Below are 15,988 nucleotides of genomic sequence, written 5' to 3'. Positions count from 1 at the left end.
GTGCTAACTGGTTTGTGAGCCAGTGTGTGTGCTGGAATGACTCAGCATTATTGTCACCATGGTGCAGTTGTGTGCTGAGTGGTGTGTGTGTCTGTGTTCACCCACAAGTCCCTGCCGGTGCCTGGGTATGCATGCCTGCCTGTGCACATGTGTGCCAGGTACTCCAAAAGGATGGATCTCTGCTTCCTCCTTCCATGGCTTCCTAGTACAGACAGCCCTTTATAACCATGGAGTCCTTATCTTCCCACTGAAGCAGCTGCAGAGCAGAAATGACTCAGGTCTGCAATGACCCAGTCTGCACAAAACATGCACAGATGTATCCCCAATTGTCATTATCTCCCAAACAATACAGTGCAACCGCTATTTACATAACATTTGCATTATTTGATCTATTATGGATAATCTGTAGATGCACCAAGGTATACAGAGGGATATGTTTGGTATTTATGTAAATCCTATGACATTTTCTATATGCAGATTTTTTTTTCTTTTCAACGTGTGAGGATCCCAGAAACAGTCCCGTCCCTTGCAGATACGAAGGGAAAGATGTGTCTTTGGGATCTGTTCACATCTATGACTGTCACTGGAGCTCTGTGTGCTCCTCATCCTCTGAAGTCATGTATGTGGTTTAAGGATGGGGATAATAGATGTATAGAATGTGATTGGTGATTGGCCACATTTTGAGCAATTTTGTTCTTGAATCTGCCTGAGTCTAGATCATTTCCCTCTCAGAAACCATCCTGACTTATCTCTACTGGCACAAAGATGCCAGCACTTTGTGATCCTCACTGTACCTCCTGCAGGCCAGGCTACCAGCCTGTGGGTCACTAAACAGCATCTGTAATCCCAGATGGAGGGTCTGTTTCTAGAGTAGGAAGAGCTATTTGGAGGCATGGGGCCAAATCTCTTTCTGGGTTTGGACTGCTCATTTTTCTTTGCTACTCTTTGGTGTTCTTGAAATATTGAAGCAGCTTACAGCCCCTGGCCCAGGACATGTTTGATTAGCTGGTTCATTGTGGAAGATGGCTTGGCAGGCTAAGAGTCCAGCAAGGTTAAAAGTTGCAGTGCTCATGTGTGTGGCAGGGGCACCTGCTATGAATTTGAACTGGTCACTCCATGGGGTAGATGCATGATGGAGCTCAATTCTTGACTCCTGTGTCATGCATGTAAGCAGACATGATCTACACATCATCATTCATTACCAAAGGGTCTGCTGGGTTTGAGTTTGGGCAAGTCTAGTTACTTTCCAAGACACAATTCTTTACTTTGTGCGATGGATGGTGGTTGAATAGGAAAATGCATGTGAAAATGGTTAGCTGGATGGAATAAATGCTAAATACATCTGAATGATGCCTTTCTTCATCTTTTCTCCTGCTGTTAATTGTGAGTTCCTGGTAAGGAGCCTAATTTCTTCGAATTTTTCCTCATGCAATAAGTGGAAATGAACTGTGTACTCTCATTTGCAGATTTGTCAGATGTTTAAATGGGACAAACCAAAGTCCTGGGACCAGTGGGCTGCCAGTGGAAATGGCTGGTTATGAATTGCTAATGGTAAATAATTAGTAGTAGCTACCTTGACCCTATCACAATCCATACTTCTGAAATTTTTCTATTAATATAATACACAAAGAAGGTCACTCTTGCACAGTGACTTGTTCAGGTTGCATGGCCTCTGAGGCTGGTGGATGTTGGCACACTGTGGTGGGAGTGTGTGCAGAACAAATTGTCACATCTGAAACTAGAGCACAAAGGGAATGGTGACTCAGGTTTGCTCTTTTGATAACAGTCCTCTCAAGAGAATTCAAGAGGTCAAAGAACTAGGAAGAAGTCACATCAGAAGCATCTCAGAATGTGTCCTCCATGACTAGGTGACCTCTCTCGAGGCCCCTCTCCTGGCTTTTTAAAGCTACTTCCTGGGGGGGGGCATATGTATACAATCACTGAACTCATCAGAAGCCAACCTATCCATTGCTGTTCTCTCTAAAAACTGCTTTAGACTTTTCCATCTAAGCAACAAATTCATGTTCTTCCCTTCTTCCCGTTAGCACTCAGCTAAGTTCTCTGTCTGTTTGTCTGCTTTTTCCACCTACTCCAGTCTGGCTGCCGATTTCAGCCTTGCCTTCTGGAGAGGAGCTTGCCCAGTCCAGCTGGTTCTACCTTTCAGGTCTGCTGCTTGTTTTAACTTCCTGGCTGCTCCTAGAGTATCTGACCATGCTGGAAGCCACCTCCCTGCCTTTACCATCTCTTCTTTGTCCTCTGTGTCATCATCATACCAGTGCCTGTCCCCCTAACCCAACGCCATTCTCGGTCTTCTTCACAGACTTGCACATCCTGTGGAACTACAACTGTCCCTGTTCCCCAAGCGAGTCGGTGTTCCTCCTCCTGTTTCTGAACTTTTCTCTGGGTCTCACAGAGACCAAAGGTTTCAGGCACTTACTAAACTACTTAAAATGAGAGTTTCCCTGTCACACTTTCCCTCTGAGCCTTAGATCTGCCTGACTGTCACACATATACCTCTGCCTTGACGTATCCAAAAGAGGGCTCTCCAGCTTTATTCTCCCCCAGTTTTCTCAACCTCACACAACATCTCTGGAGTGTCCCAGTTGCTTGGGCACAAAACAAAAATCATTGCTGATCCTGATATTTTCTTTGCATTCTATATACAATTGAATGGGTGCACCGACATTGTAAGGAGCTAGACTTGGACAGAGACTTATTGGAGCTTCTCTCCTCACTGACAGCAATCTTTCTACACTTGCCTCTAGCCCCAGGGGGACAATAGGAAGGAATGGAGTTTCTGAAGAGGCAGGGGTGTGTGAATAAATCATGTTGGGAGGACAAGCTTTCACCCGAAGAACAAGGATTACCCATGCCATTGTTGACCAAAGAGGCAAGCATTAGCTTGGAACATAGGGAGCTTGTAGCTTTTAATAACTAAAAGTGACTTAAAGTTGTGGGTGGCATCCTGGGACCAGGATATAGAATCTGAAGACAAAGACTTCCCGTTTTCCCTCTTCTGGGTTCATATTGTTGAAGAGCGCAGTTACAGTAAATTTACCTATATTATTTCCATTTTGAGACTTTTCAAAGGTGTTTCATTAAACTTTAAATAAAACCCAAACTTGCATAGGGCTCAACTTTTTCCCCCGCTGAAGGCCTTGTCTTCTTCCTGTGGCACTGAGTCACCGTAACTCTGGGACTTTTGCAAGTGGTCTGATTCATAGCATGATTGTGACTTACTTTCTCATTTTTAAAAGACTACCTCAGCAGAAAAGCCAACCCGAGAGCCTGATTTGTCTTTATGTGTCTCCTGATTACTTCTTTTGGATATTTTCTGTCTCCTTTTAATGGCTGATGGCAGAGGCTTTAGCCATCCTTCTGTCACTATGATAGAGTATCTGAGACCGTCAGCTTGTAAGAGGAAAGCCCTGTATTGGGTTATGGTTTGAGAGTCTGCAGCCCGTGGTCATATGGTACCATTGCTTTGGGCCTGTTGCAGTAATGCTGATTACAGGGATTATGGGGCAGAGGAAGTCTGCTTACTTCATGCAGCTGGGAAGCAAAGAGTGAAAGAGAGAAAGAGCTGGAGTCCTGAGAGCTCGTTCATGGTCATGCCCAGTGGCCAAGCATCTTTCGTCTAGGCCCCACCTCTTAAAAGGTTCTAGCTCTTCTGGTAGAGTCGTGGCTTGGGGACCAAGCCCTTAATACATAGGCTTTTGTGACACTCCAGGTCCAAACGAAGAAGTGATGGTCACTGCTATTTTGTCTGAGCCTAACATAAGCTCTGGCATATGTTAGAATACAACGGATATTTGTTAAATTGAAGAATAAAATTCATTTTACTTACTGAGTTACAAAACATTTTTAAAAGGCTATTTCTTTTTGGATGTAGGCATCAGAAAGGTATTTTTAGTTTTTGATGAGCAGAGGAAATAGTAGCTACTGAGAACCAATGACACTTATTTTAGGGTTATTTACTTGCATGGGTTTCTTCTAAGACAATGTGATTGACAAGCTCATATGCTTTTGAAACATTTGCAAAAGTAAGTGGCTTCCTAGGTTTAAGCTGTTCTAACCAAATACCCTAGAGTGGGTTGCTTCAAAATAACAGCTATTTATTTTCAAAGTGCTGACAGATTTTAATGTCTGGTGAAGGGCCATGGCTCACAGATGGCTGTCTTTTTGCTGTGTTCTCACATGGGTGAGAAGACAAAGGAGTGACCAGGGGCTTGCTTTGTAAGGACACTAATTTCATCATGAGGTTTTCACCCCCGTTACTGTATCACTTCTTGAAGGCCTGGCCACTCTGAGGGTTGGGTTTCCACGTATGAATGGGAGCTTGTGAAAATGTTTAAGCCCCACCAATAAGAAAGTGTCTTCTATTTTCATCCTAGATTCCATGCTTTCTGTTATTTATGTGTGCATGCTGGGTTTGTGTGTGGGTGTAGTTGTATATAAGTTACATATACCTGCACACCAGAGTCCAACTTCAACTGTCATTTCTTCTCAGGTCTGTCACACTGTTTTGTGAGTCTGGTCTCATATTAAGACTGGGAGCTTAGTGGTCACAGCAGCTGTTTTAGGGTTCTCTAGAGGAACAGAACTTAGTTTTATTCATATATGTGTGTGTACACACACACACACACACACACACACGCATACACACACACATTTGTGTATACATATGAGATTTATTAGAGTGGCTTATAGGCTATGGTCCAGCTAATCTAACAGTGGCCATCTATCAACTGGAAGTCTAAGGATCCAGTAGTTTCTCAGTGCTAGATGAGGTTGGATGTCTTAGCTGGGAGTATGTATACACTAGAATCCTGAAGAAGTAGCTTCTAGCACCAGTTGAAGCTTCTTTCTTCCCTGCCTTTTTTTATATAGGCTGTCACACCAAATTGGTGTAGCCCAAATTAAAGGTGGATTTCCCCATTTCAAATGATTTAATAATAATAAAAAAATTCCCTCCCAGGCCAAGCAGTGGTGGCATATGCCTTTAATCTCAACACTCAGGAGGCAAAGACAAGTGGATCTCTGAGTTCAAGGCCAGCCTGGTCTACAATGTGAGTTCCAGGGCAACTGGGTCTACACAGAGAAACCCTGTCTCAAAAAACAAACAAACAAACAAACACCAAAAAAACAAAACAAGCAAAAAACCCCAACAAAAAACAAACAAAACAAAAACAAAAACCCAAACAAACAAACAACAAATCCTCCACAGGTATGCCTAGCCACTTGGGTTTTAGTTATTTCCAAGGAAGTCAAGTTAGCAACCAAGATTAGCCATCACCAGGATAGGTCTGCCCTGGCTTACTTTGCCCTGCAGCCTTCTTCCCTCAGAAAGCACAGTGAGGGGTTCACATTTTCCTTCCACCCCTTCTGCCCTGTGACTCACACTGGTGCTTTACCATGCCTGACTCAAACAAATCTTTGGTCCACATTTAAAATCTCTCCCATGTTATATGTGCATACCAACCATAGAACCATAGGGTCCTCTTCCTGCCCTCATGGATTCTGGGGATGAAGGGCAGCTTTGGCTCAGCTCTTCCTAGGATCTGAAGCCACAGCCACAGCCCAGTCTTCTAAACCCTTGGGGCATGCTGTCCCTGTGGGCAGATGGGGACCTTGAAGAGATCACATTTTCTCTGTTTGACCTAATTCTATGACCCCTTGAGCACGGGTGTCCAGGTAGTCCCAACTGAGGGAACCAACGTCTAAAATGAATGAAAATGTCACTTTTCCTTGTAAATAATTGATCTGGCAATGGAACGTCTGCTGGTACTTATAAAACTTCCAGGCTGCAGAGCCGAGAGAAGCACCTCTCTCATCATGTATTACATCACATGCTCATTTGCCCATTCATCCTTTACTTTCATTCATGCAATACTGACTGAAACTGTCCCAGGCTTTGTGCTAAGGGCAGGGAATATGAAGTCAAATGTAGCTGCCTCTGCCCGCCAGCATTGGGCATAGTAGTCAGTGACTGCATTTCATTGGAACTCTGACAATGGAAGGAATACAGGCTTCTGAGAGCACAGAGGAGTGGGTGCTCCCCAAATCCATTGAAGGTAGTTTGAGGTCAGGGGAAGACATGCCACTCAAACCGAGTTTTAAAGAATGAGTGAGAACTAGATGAGTACCCGAAGGTACAGGGAGCATGCTAGATCTTAATTTCTTTTTCCTGGTGCCTATGATTGTTTCTTAAGCTTTCATTTTGTGCCAGCCTCTGTTATGGGCACAAAGGTTTTGTAGTATGCAAACACAACATACTCCCTTTATGGCCTTTTCAGAGAGTACAAGTAATGGACATTCAAATCATCACCCTAAGGAGTCACAAGTTCTGGTGCTGGTGAGGGAAGCAGGAGGATGTGAGGATGTGTGACCATGCTACTTAGGGACCTGATCCAGATGCACACATCTGGTCTGTGAAGGCTTCTGAGGATATGGCACTTACTCTTGGGTCTGAGGTGTGACAGTGGTAAAATCAGTGATCCGAAAGGCACTGATTGGAAAGGCGAAGAGGGCAGAGGATGAATGAGGACCAGGATGAGGGTGAGGGCAGTGAGGTGAGGCTGAATGCGGGAGGCAAAGCCCCTCCCAGTCAGACGAAGTTGGAGCCTCCTAGAAAGACAGCATGGGCTGATGGGCCTAGTGACTGGCAAACTGGGACAACTCTGAAACCCGAGTGCCCCAGTGCCCTCTTCCTCCATACTGGCTTCTTATGCAGCAGGCTTATGAGGGCAGGGCAGGGAGAATGGGCAGAAGTTCTCAGGCATCAGCACCCCTGTGTAGGTGATGCATCTGTGCGGATGAGGATGTTCCTTTAAAAGTACCAAGTACCCACCCGGAGGAAAGGCAGTGTTGGTTTCTGTGGAATGGCCTGACTAAATAAAGCGCAGACTGTGGACGGGTCTCCTTTCTCAAGTGAAATCTCCTCAGGAGAAGGAAGCTTTTTTTTTTTTTTTTTTTTTTTTTTTTTTATGTTGCCCTTTGCAGTATCTCCAGTGCCGAAAACAATTCTTTGAACTTACACAGTGCTGCACACGCACTTGTTTAATAAATGAACTGTATGTATATTTTAGATATAGATTCTGTCTGGCCTGAGCTGAACCAGGGCACTGGAATGAAGTTCAGATGACTGGTCACTCTGCCTTCCTCATCTCTGTGGGCCTGACTGGTCCGCCTCTGCTTGCTGAGACCTTTCCTCAGTCCCAGCATGGCTGGCAGGAGGGACAGGCTGCAGTCAGGATTTGGCAGAGACTCTAGGCTTCTCCAGGCTGCTGTATGTATCCAGTTGTTATTCGAAGCTCTTCCCATCTGGCCCCCCTGCCAGGGCTGTCTCTGCAGCTAATGCTAGTTCTCCAGCAGAATGCACAGCAAATGTCTCTGACAACTGACTGTGTTGTTGTTATTATTTTTTCTCTTGGACTGACTACTTTGGTGCGCACCCGAGGCTCTCCCAGGGCATCTCGTTTGGAAATGCTCTGGGCTTGCTTTCTGCAGCTGCCTTTAAGACAAAGGTGGTTGGTTGGTCTGAGACAACTCCATTACCTTCCAGGCTTTCCTCCATTAAATTTGGTCTGCCTCAAATCTAGGAGAGTTACTACTACTGATTATGTACAGTGTATTTGTAAGTTAAAAACACCTGGAAGGCATCCCAAACTTTTCTCTAGTCCTGTTTAGTGGTTCCAAATTTTATTAAATGAATGATTTATTGAGCACCTTGAATGCACTAGACATTGTGCCAGGCAGCTAGCCTCCAACATCTTGTTTTATTTCTTCTGCATCCCTGTGAGGTGGGTATCATTGTATTTCTTCTTTGGGGCAGTAAATTAATGTTTGAGAGATGAAAATGCATAATTAAATTTTGTCAGGGTTTGTATTAGGAAACTAGGCTTTTCTCCTTTCCCCTGTGAGCTTGACCTTGCAGGCAATTGAAGGTTGCCAACACTAGCTGGTCTCATTCCTTTTTCCTGGAAGCTAGGCAACCAGATGTGGGAGTTTGAGTGGCATTGCATCTGGTTATAGGACTCTTTTGTGTTTGGGATAAGGATTTGGAAGGAAGGTGGGTAGAATATAGATGATCACTATGGAGGACACAGACCTGAGGTTTTCCTCATTTGATGGTGAGTGATTATGAATTCAAGATGTAACATTCCAGAGTCTCCTCCAGCACTGAGCAGCAGTTCTAGGGCCCTAAATGTTAGCTCTATACTAATGGATACCTACAAGGGAAGGTCCTTACAAGGGAAGACCTGCCCTTAACTATCCAGCTTGATATATCATGTGGTAAACCCTACCACCTGCCTCTGAAGGCTACTGTCAAGTTAGATGCACAGTAGACCCATCAAATTCAGATCTTCTTCTGTTTGACTCAGGTAAAAGAGACTGAGTCAGGCAATAACTTAATATTGATGCCTGCATCTGTAGATAGAGTTTAGTGTTAGAAAGTGTTCAGGACTTTTAATCAGAAAGCCCAAGTTTAAACATGAGCTCTGCTGCTTGCTTAGTGGCCTTGGGCAAGTCCTGAGAACTCCTCTCATTCTCTGCTTCCTGCCCTGAAAATTGAAGTAGCCATGCCTGCTTCTACAGTGAGTGTATATAAGTGGCTCTCACCTGGAAGTGAGTCTATATCCAGGGTAACATCTGGCAATGTCTAAAGGTGTTTTCAGTCACTACAGCTGGAGTAGATGGATGCCACTGGCTTCTAGTGGCAGTGATGCTACTAGTCCAGTGATGCTATTAACCACTCTACAAAGCAGAGGTCAGCCCCCCAGTTATGGAGTGTGAAGTGTCAGTAGGGCTAGATTGAGAATCCTTAGTGTAAATGATGAAGTATCACCTAGTACTTAGCACCCAAGAGGGTGTTAATTGTGAATAGTTGTATTAGACTGCACATTAGAGCTAGAAATTTCCTTGCTGGACTCCACCTACAATTTCCATACTCCATAGCTCATCCCCAGAAGCCAGGATGGGGCCAGGAATGTGCCCTTGTGCTTTAGAATGGTATCTAACTCAATGCTGATGGACAATACTTTCCTACCCTTTGTGGTCCTCATTTTCACTGTATCATGGTGGAATCTCAAAGAACTTCCAGGATCTATCTGGTGTTGAAATTTCTCTTTAAATTTTATCTGTCTGTCTGTCTGTCTGTCTGTCTGTCTGTCTGTCTGTCTTTCCGTCCGTCTGTCTGTCCGTCCGTCCGTCCGTCCATCTGTCTGTCTGTCTGTCATCTGTCTGTCTATTTATTGTATATTAGTCCATGTTCCATATGTAGCATATGACATGGGATGTGTCTGGAGGTCAGAGAACAGCTTGTGAGAAGGTGCTTTCTCCTTCCACTGTGTGGGTCCTAGAGATCAAACTTGGATCATTGGGATTAATAGCAGGTGCCTTTACTAATGGGTCATTTATCTGGCACTGAAATTTCTTCCCACATGCTGGCCTATGCTAAGACTTTGTCAAGGCTAAGGTCCCCTTTAAATTAGTATTCTATGGCATAAGCATCTTGTCAACCTTTCAAGATGTGAATCTTGATACAGCCCATCCTTCTTGCCTGTGGCTTCTAGGAGAGGACTCAGAAGTCAGAAGGGTCTCTTTTTCCAGGACTTTGTCATCTGGTTTTTGCTTTGACTCCAGGCATCTTATCTGGTAAATGGGTGCTGGAACTCAGTGAGTTTGGTGCTTGGTGTGGTTTGTCCACAGGAAGTGGGAGAAATCTTGTTCTATGCTGATTGTCTTTTATGATGCCAGGAGCTGGGGATTCAGGCACAAAGGACATACACTGAGGCCTTGTGAGAAACCCGGTGTCATTAAAGGAAAAGGACTCAGTGGGGAAGAGATGGAGCCAGGGATTACTAGAGCTTCCCTTGGTGACTTAGGAAGAGGTGTAGACTTCTGGAAGGCTATGGAATAGGTGAAGAGGGATAAGTTGGGACGGTATCCCTGTAGCTCCTAGGCAGAGCAGTGTGTGAAGGAGCTGGCTTGACCTCTTGTGTCTGGAGGAGAGAGGAAAGGAAGGGAGGGTCTGAAGTTGGAGGAGGCCAATAGGATGCTGCTTGATGGAGGAGGACAGGGAGTAGCCTTCTTTAGGGGTTTCTAAGTCCGCAGCCTAGGGAAGTGTCTTAATCCTCCCCCCTCCACTGAGACTTGCAGGGAGTTCCTTGAGCTATGATGCGTGGCTTTGAGGGTCAGCCAGAGCTGCCTTAGGACACCCAGGAAACACTCTTGGCCTGGTCAGTTTCCTTTGATCACTCACAGGGTCTAGATGATCATTTCTGTCCAACTGTCTTGTATGTCCCACCTAGCCCAGCAGAGGGGCTTGGTGACCTTTGAGGGTGGTGCATTCTATTCATGTCCTCATACTCACTTATGAGTCTTCATTTTCTTTTCTTAACATGGCACAGCCATTTTCACTGTCTCCGTCTCACAGGAGAGATATAAAACATAGCCAGCCTTCCATGTGCAGACACAGGTAGTGCTGTAGATTTGCAAGTTACTGTAGAGCTGAGCAGCCACGTGGGGGCTGCATTCCAGTGCTGGGGCACAGTTTATTGTCACCAGGTGAAGTTGCACATCATATGCTTGCTTTCCCCTCCCAGTTTGACCCAGGTCCTGAGCCCATGGATGACAGCATATGTGGGCATGTGTGACAGAGCCTCAGTCGAGGTTGTCCATTAACTGCAAACGCTCCCCATCATGGAGGCATATGCAGGGCAGGGCCAGAGCTTGCTCCTGCCTGGGTAGTCTGACCCCTTCTGGGATGCCTCTGTAAATTCCAGCAGCACATTTTTCTCCTAGCCTCTGGAAATCTGTGCTGTTTCCCAGCTCCAGATTGGCTAATTGGACTGACAATTGAGGGCCTCAGGAGGAAATGTTACGGGTGTTTCTAAAGTGTTTCCAGGGAGTCATAAAAGTGCCAGGTTGCCTTTTTTATGACGGTTCTTAAGGTCCTGATTTAGGAGATTCTTGAGTTTCGCTGTTTCTGCCTATAGGTTGTTCTTGTGGAGGTATTTGGACCTCCTCTCAGCAAATCTCCTTTCCAGTGATGACAACCACAGTGGAGAAATGTTAAAAGACACTGGCAGATTAGGGAAAGTGTCACTTGCTAAGGGGCTGGTATGAGCCAGATGTCGTGCAAAGCCAGTGTTTTACATTCTTTGCTGTGTTTCAGAAATTCAGGTGGCAGGAGATTGCCCTCAACTGTGCACAAGTAGACAGCAAGACTCAGAAATGTCTCAGCGTCTCCCTATTTACACTGTTGCTGGGCCTGGCCAGCCATCTTCAGTGTAGCATCATCCTCAATATTAACCCAACTGTGTACACAGGGGCTTGGATTGACCTTTGACCTATTGGAGCAGTGCTTCTCAGACTGTAACCCCTTTGGGGGTTGAATGACCCTTTTACAGGGGTCACATATCAGATGTCCTACATATCAGATATTTACATTATGATTCATAACTGTAATAAGATTACAGTTATGAAGTAGTGACAAAAGAATTTTTTTATAATTTTGTTATAAAATGCTAAAAAATAAATGTTTTAAAAATTGTATCACACACATACAGACACACACACACACACACACAACTTTGATCATATTTATTCCACTATTCTTTCTTAATACCTTCTACTCTGCCAAGGCCTTTTTGGTTATTTGTTTTTCGAGACAGGGTTTCTCTGTGTAGCTCCGGTTGTCCTGGAACTTGCTCTATAGACCAGGCTGGCCTCGAACTCAGAGGTTGCCTGCTTCACCTCCCAGGTGCTGGGATTAAACATGTGTTCCATCACCACCCAGCTCCTTCTTCCATGTCCTCCTGTGTGTGAGCCACTCTGTTTTAGTAGGGTTGTCCCGGTAAGTAAGCCTGAGTGGAAAGATAATTTACCTAATCAGGGGCAACTTACCACTGAGGAATATGACTACCCCTCCCCCAGCAGTCTTTAATTGCTGATAGTTCCTCAGGGAGGGGTAGGCTTCATGAGTCCTTCTCTATCCGTGGTGATAAATTATTGGCAGTCAAATCTTGTGCAGGTTTGTGCAGGTAAACCACAGCTGCTGTGAGTTCATGAGGGCGACAGCTATGCCATGGTTAGAGAGGACATCATTTCCCTACACTGCCCTCATCCACCAGCTTTTCTGTTCTTCCTACACCTTCTTCCAAACATTCCCTGGTCCTTGGAAGGGTGATATAAATGTTCTGTTTAGGATTGCACACTCAGCAGTCACTTAGTCTCACTGCTTTGACCCATTACGAGTCGCTACATTTGTCTCTGTGTACTTCTTTAACCAAGGGTGAAATTAGCACTAATCTATGAGTTATTAACATAAATATTTAAAAGGCAGTTTGATAACACATCTATTTAGCAAAAACATGACTGGTGGATTTTCCTCAGAACTTATGATTTCCCTAGACATGGGCTTTTGACCAGATTTGTCGTGTCACATCATGCTCTTCCACTAGTGGAATAGGCTTCGGGTCCAGTCATTGGCTGGTTGGCCCCATAGCAGTCTTGTACCTATTATACCATTGAACAGTTCTTGCCTGGAAGGTAAGTATCATAGGATGCAGGATCCATAGCTGGATGACCCACTTTCCTATTAGCCTGCATAACATCTTCTAGAACTATGAAAGCTAGCTAGGAGGGAGGAAGCTTTCAGTTCTAGCTTTATTTCTCTATGCTTTGTAACTGAAGTATGTATGTAACTAATGTATGAAACATGGAGTATGAAGTATGAAGCAATAGGGTCTTATCATCTAGTTCTGGTGTAAAACTAAGAGCAATGACAATAGCCTATAGTGTTTGAGGGGATTTCAACCTCCCTGACCAATAGCATGGAGCTCTGTTCCATTCTGGCTCATGTAATAACTTATGGTTTCTGAGAGAAGCATTATAGACCCACACAGCATTTTCTATGCTTTTGTCCTCAGGTTTGTCAAACAAGCTTATATTCTGCTTGCATTGACCCCTACCTCTAAATAGGCAATCATTTTGCAAATGGCTACATGGCTCACTTCCTTACCTCCTTGGCACCCATGGACTTTCTTGAGTTTTATTTTTTAAAGAAATACTCTTCTCTTCTCTGACCCACAACCTACCTTTCTTCAGTTTGTCACAATTTACATTTTAATAGGGTGGTTGTTAATTGTTTTTCATCACTAGACAGTATATGCAGTTTGCCCCTGTTGTACCCTCAAGCTGACAACAGCACCTGCATTCAGTAGGAAATCCATCTGGAGAAAGAAGGACTTGAAGAAATACAAAGATCCAAGGGATGCTGAGGGTAGCGAAATGAAAAAAGAAAGGGGAGAGACCACATTGTTTAGATAAAACCTCCAAGTATGAGCATCCAGGAGTGGGGCACCTGGCTGCCAGACAGCCTGGGGCAGGAAGGCAGAACATGCAAGAGCTTTGGCATCATCTGAAGGAGGCCAGCATGAAGCTCTTGGCCAAGCTTCCCAGAAGCCTCTGGGCTTTCATCAAAAGCTGGGAGGCAAGGCAGCCCTTGTGAAGTTAGCATCCATGTCTCCAGCTGGTTCCAGATTCTTCTTCAAAGGCTAATTCACAAGGGCTTTTCCCTGGAGTGACTGCAGTTCATGTCCTTCACTTGCATATTTCAGGGCATAAAATAGAACAGAGCTAAACTTTGTTTTCTTTGTAGCTACATGTCTAGCTCAAAGTGTGAGCTTGGGGAAGCTAGTTGGATCTGCTGAGGGGGTGAGGGCAGGCACCTTGGTTACATTTGGCTGATGGTAGCTCATAACTTTCAGAGACTGGCCTAGAATATGGAGCCTGTTGACTAGATATCAATTCTCTGTACTCATGGGCTTCCATACACAGTGGGCTTCCAGGACTGACATCTACTTCCCACCTTATAGCTCAAGTGGAGGCTGTGGACTTCACACGGGGCTTCTCAAGCTATAGCTCATTTGGAGGAAGGAAACAAATCAGTGCTTTTCCTGGGTGCTGCAATGTCTAGAATCAGCTAGAACCAAACAGGTGTTTCATGGTCATCATTTCTTGAGTCTTCACTTGGAAGTAAATTCAACTTTCTCTCTTGTTTTCCTTAAGCAGAAGAAAGTAGAGTCCGAGTCCCTGTTTGTCTTAGTTACTTCTGTGTTGCTATGATAAAACATCTTAACACAAGCCACTTAGGAAGGAGGGGTTCTTTTGGATCACAGTTGTATACTAGAAGTACAGGCAGATCACAGAGAAAGAAAAAGAAATCTGTTTACATTGCAGTCAGAGTCAAGAAGTAGGGAGTGGTGAATGCTTATCCTCAGCTCATTTTTTTTTTTTAAATAGGGTCTAAGATCTTAGCCTAGGGAATGGCGCCACAAATGGTGGTTCTTTTCACTTCTATTAACAGAATCAAGACATTTCCCTCAGGCAAGCCAAGAGGCTTTTCTGCTAGGTGATTTTAGGTCTCATCATGTTGATGACTGAAATGAATATTCACCTTATGAATTTTCCAGTGAGCTCCTACTTCTGTTAAGAAACAGAGTCAGGATCTTATATCCCTGGCATGGAACCCCACACCCAGTGTTCATTACAAGGATCTTGGGAGACAGATCTGTTCTCCTTGTACTGCTCATCACCCCCTCAGCAGCCCCTCATTCCAGGGCTTCAGGTGAGATATGGATGTGTTTTCTGGGGAGATGAAGGAACAGAAAGAGTTGTTTGCTGGTCAGAAACTAGCTTCAGCTGATGTGCAGAAGAGGACTTGGTTCTCTCGTGTGCAGTTCCCAGCATGGATACACAAAAGATCTTTGCTACTGAGAATTTAGTGTCTGGAATCATAAGATTGGCCATGTGACATTTTGAATGATTCATTTCTGTACTGAGAAACTCACTTTCTCATCTATTCTATGGAACTAGAAGTTAGCATTGTAGCTAAAGCTCCCAGCATGCACATCCCTTATGCACATTAGGTTTTCAGAGAGGAAAAAAATATCATTCAAGGTAATATAACACTCTTAATTAATTATTGTCAAGTTTTTCTGTACTTAAATATTGAGCACCTGCTATGTATCTGCTACTGTTCTAGGACCTGGGGGGCACAGAGAGGAATGGTGGACTTGGCCCTCTGCAGGGACTGTGGCTTAGAAAGGGCAGGCAGGAAGGATTTACCTTTGTGAGCTGGTGAGAGAAATTGAATTGTCACAAGGTCTAAGTGAGTCCCGGGTCAGGAGAGAGAAAGGGCTTAGTGTTCCAGGAACCAGGCAGCATTTGGAGGGAAATGAGGTCAGTGCAGTTTTGTTTCCTGCCTCCCTCAAACATAATGGGTAGTCATCAAGGCTTTTAAGTAGGTTCTGCCATTATCAGATTTGTGTTCTGATTGAAAAGTTCACTCCAGCTGCTGTGTGGCACCTTGAAGGAAGTGACAATTGTGGAAGATTGAGGATCAGCAAGGCAGCCACTATGTTGTTTGGCAGAAGATAAAGGTGGCTTGGAACAGGGCACCAATAGATGGGTTCTCTGCCTGGCTCCCTGCGTCCTTTTCTGAGCCCCACAGAAAAGCACCTGCCACCACCAAGGACACTGATGCAGTGACCTCAGTTATAGATTGAATTGTTCTCATTGAAGGGTAGTTTGGAGTCTAAACCTCTGTATCTCAGTATGTGATCTTCTTTGGAGAAGGAACTCTGCAGATTATAAGTGAAAGTGAGGTCATTAGGGTAGATCCTCCTTCAGTGTGACTGGTGACCGTGGTGAGGAGACATCTGGGACTTGAGGCTGGAGTATATAGAAGATGATGTGAGACAGATAGAAGGTGGCATCTCCAAGCAGCAAGAGAAGACTAGAATCTCTCCTTCATGTTCTCAGAGTCTGGCTCCACTGATTCAGTTTTCTCACTTGCACCCCTGAGATGTGAGGTCATAACCTTCTCTTGCTTTGACCTCCAGCCTTAGGTTCTTTGTTATGGAAATCCTGGTAGAAGAACATTCCTTCATCTCTTGTAGATCTGCGGGGATGGATTTCC

The sequence above is a fragment of the Phodopus roborovskii genome, unplaced genomic scaffold, assembly GCF_943737965.1.
Source record: "Phodopus roborovskii unplaced genomic scaffold, PHOROB, whole genome shotgun sequence".
Lineage (NCBI taxonomy): Eukaryota > Metazoa > Chordata > Mammalia > Rodentia > Cricetidae > Phodopus > Phodopus roborovskii.
Note: the sequence above shows the minus strand (reverse complement) of the source record.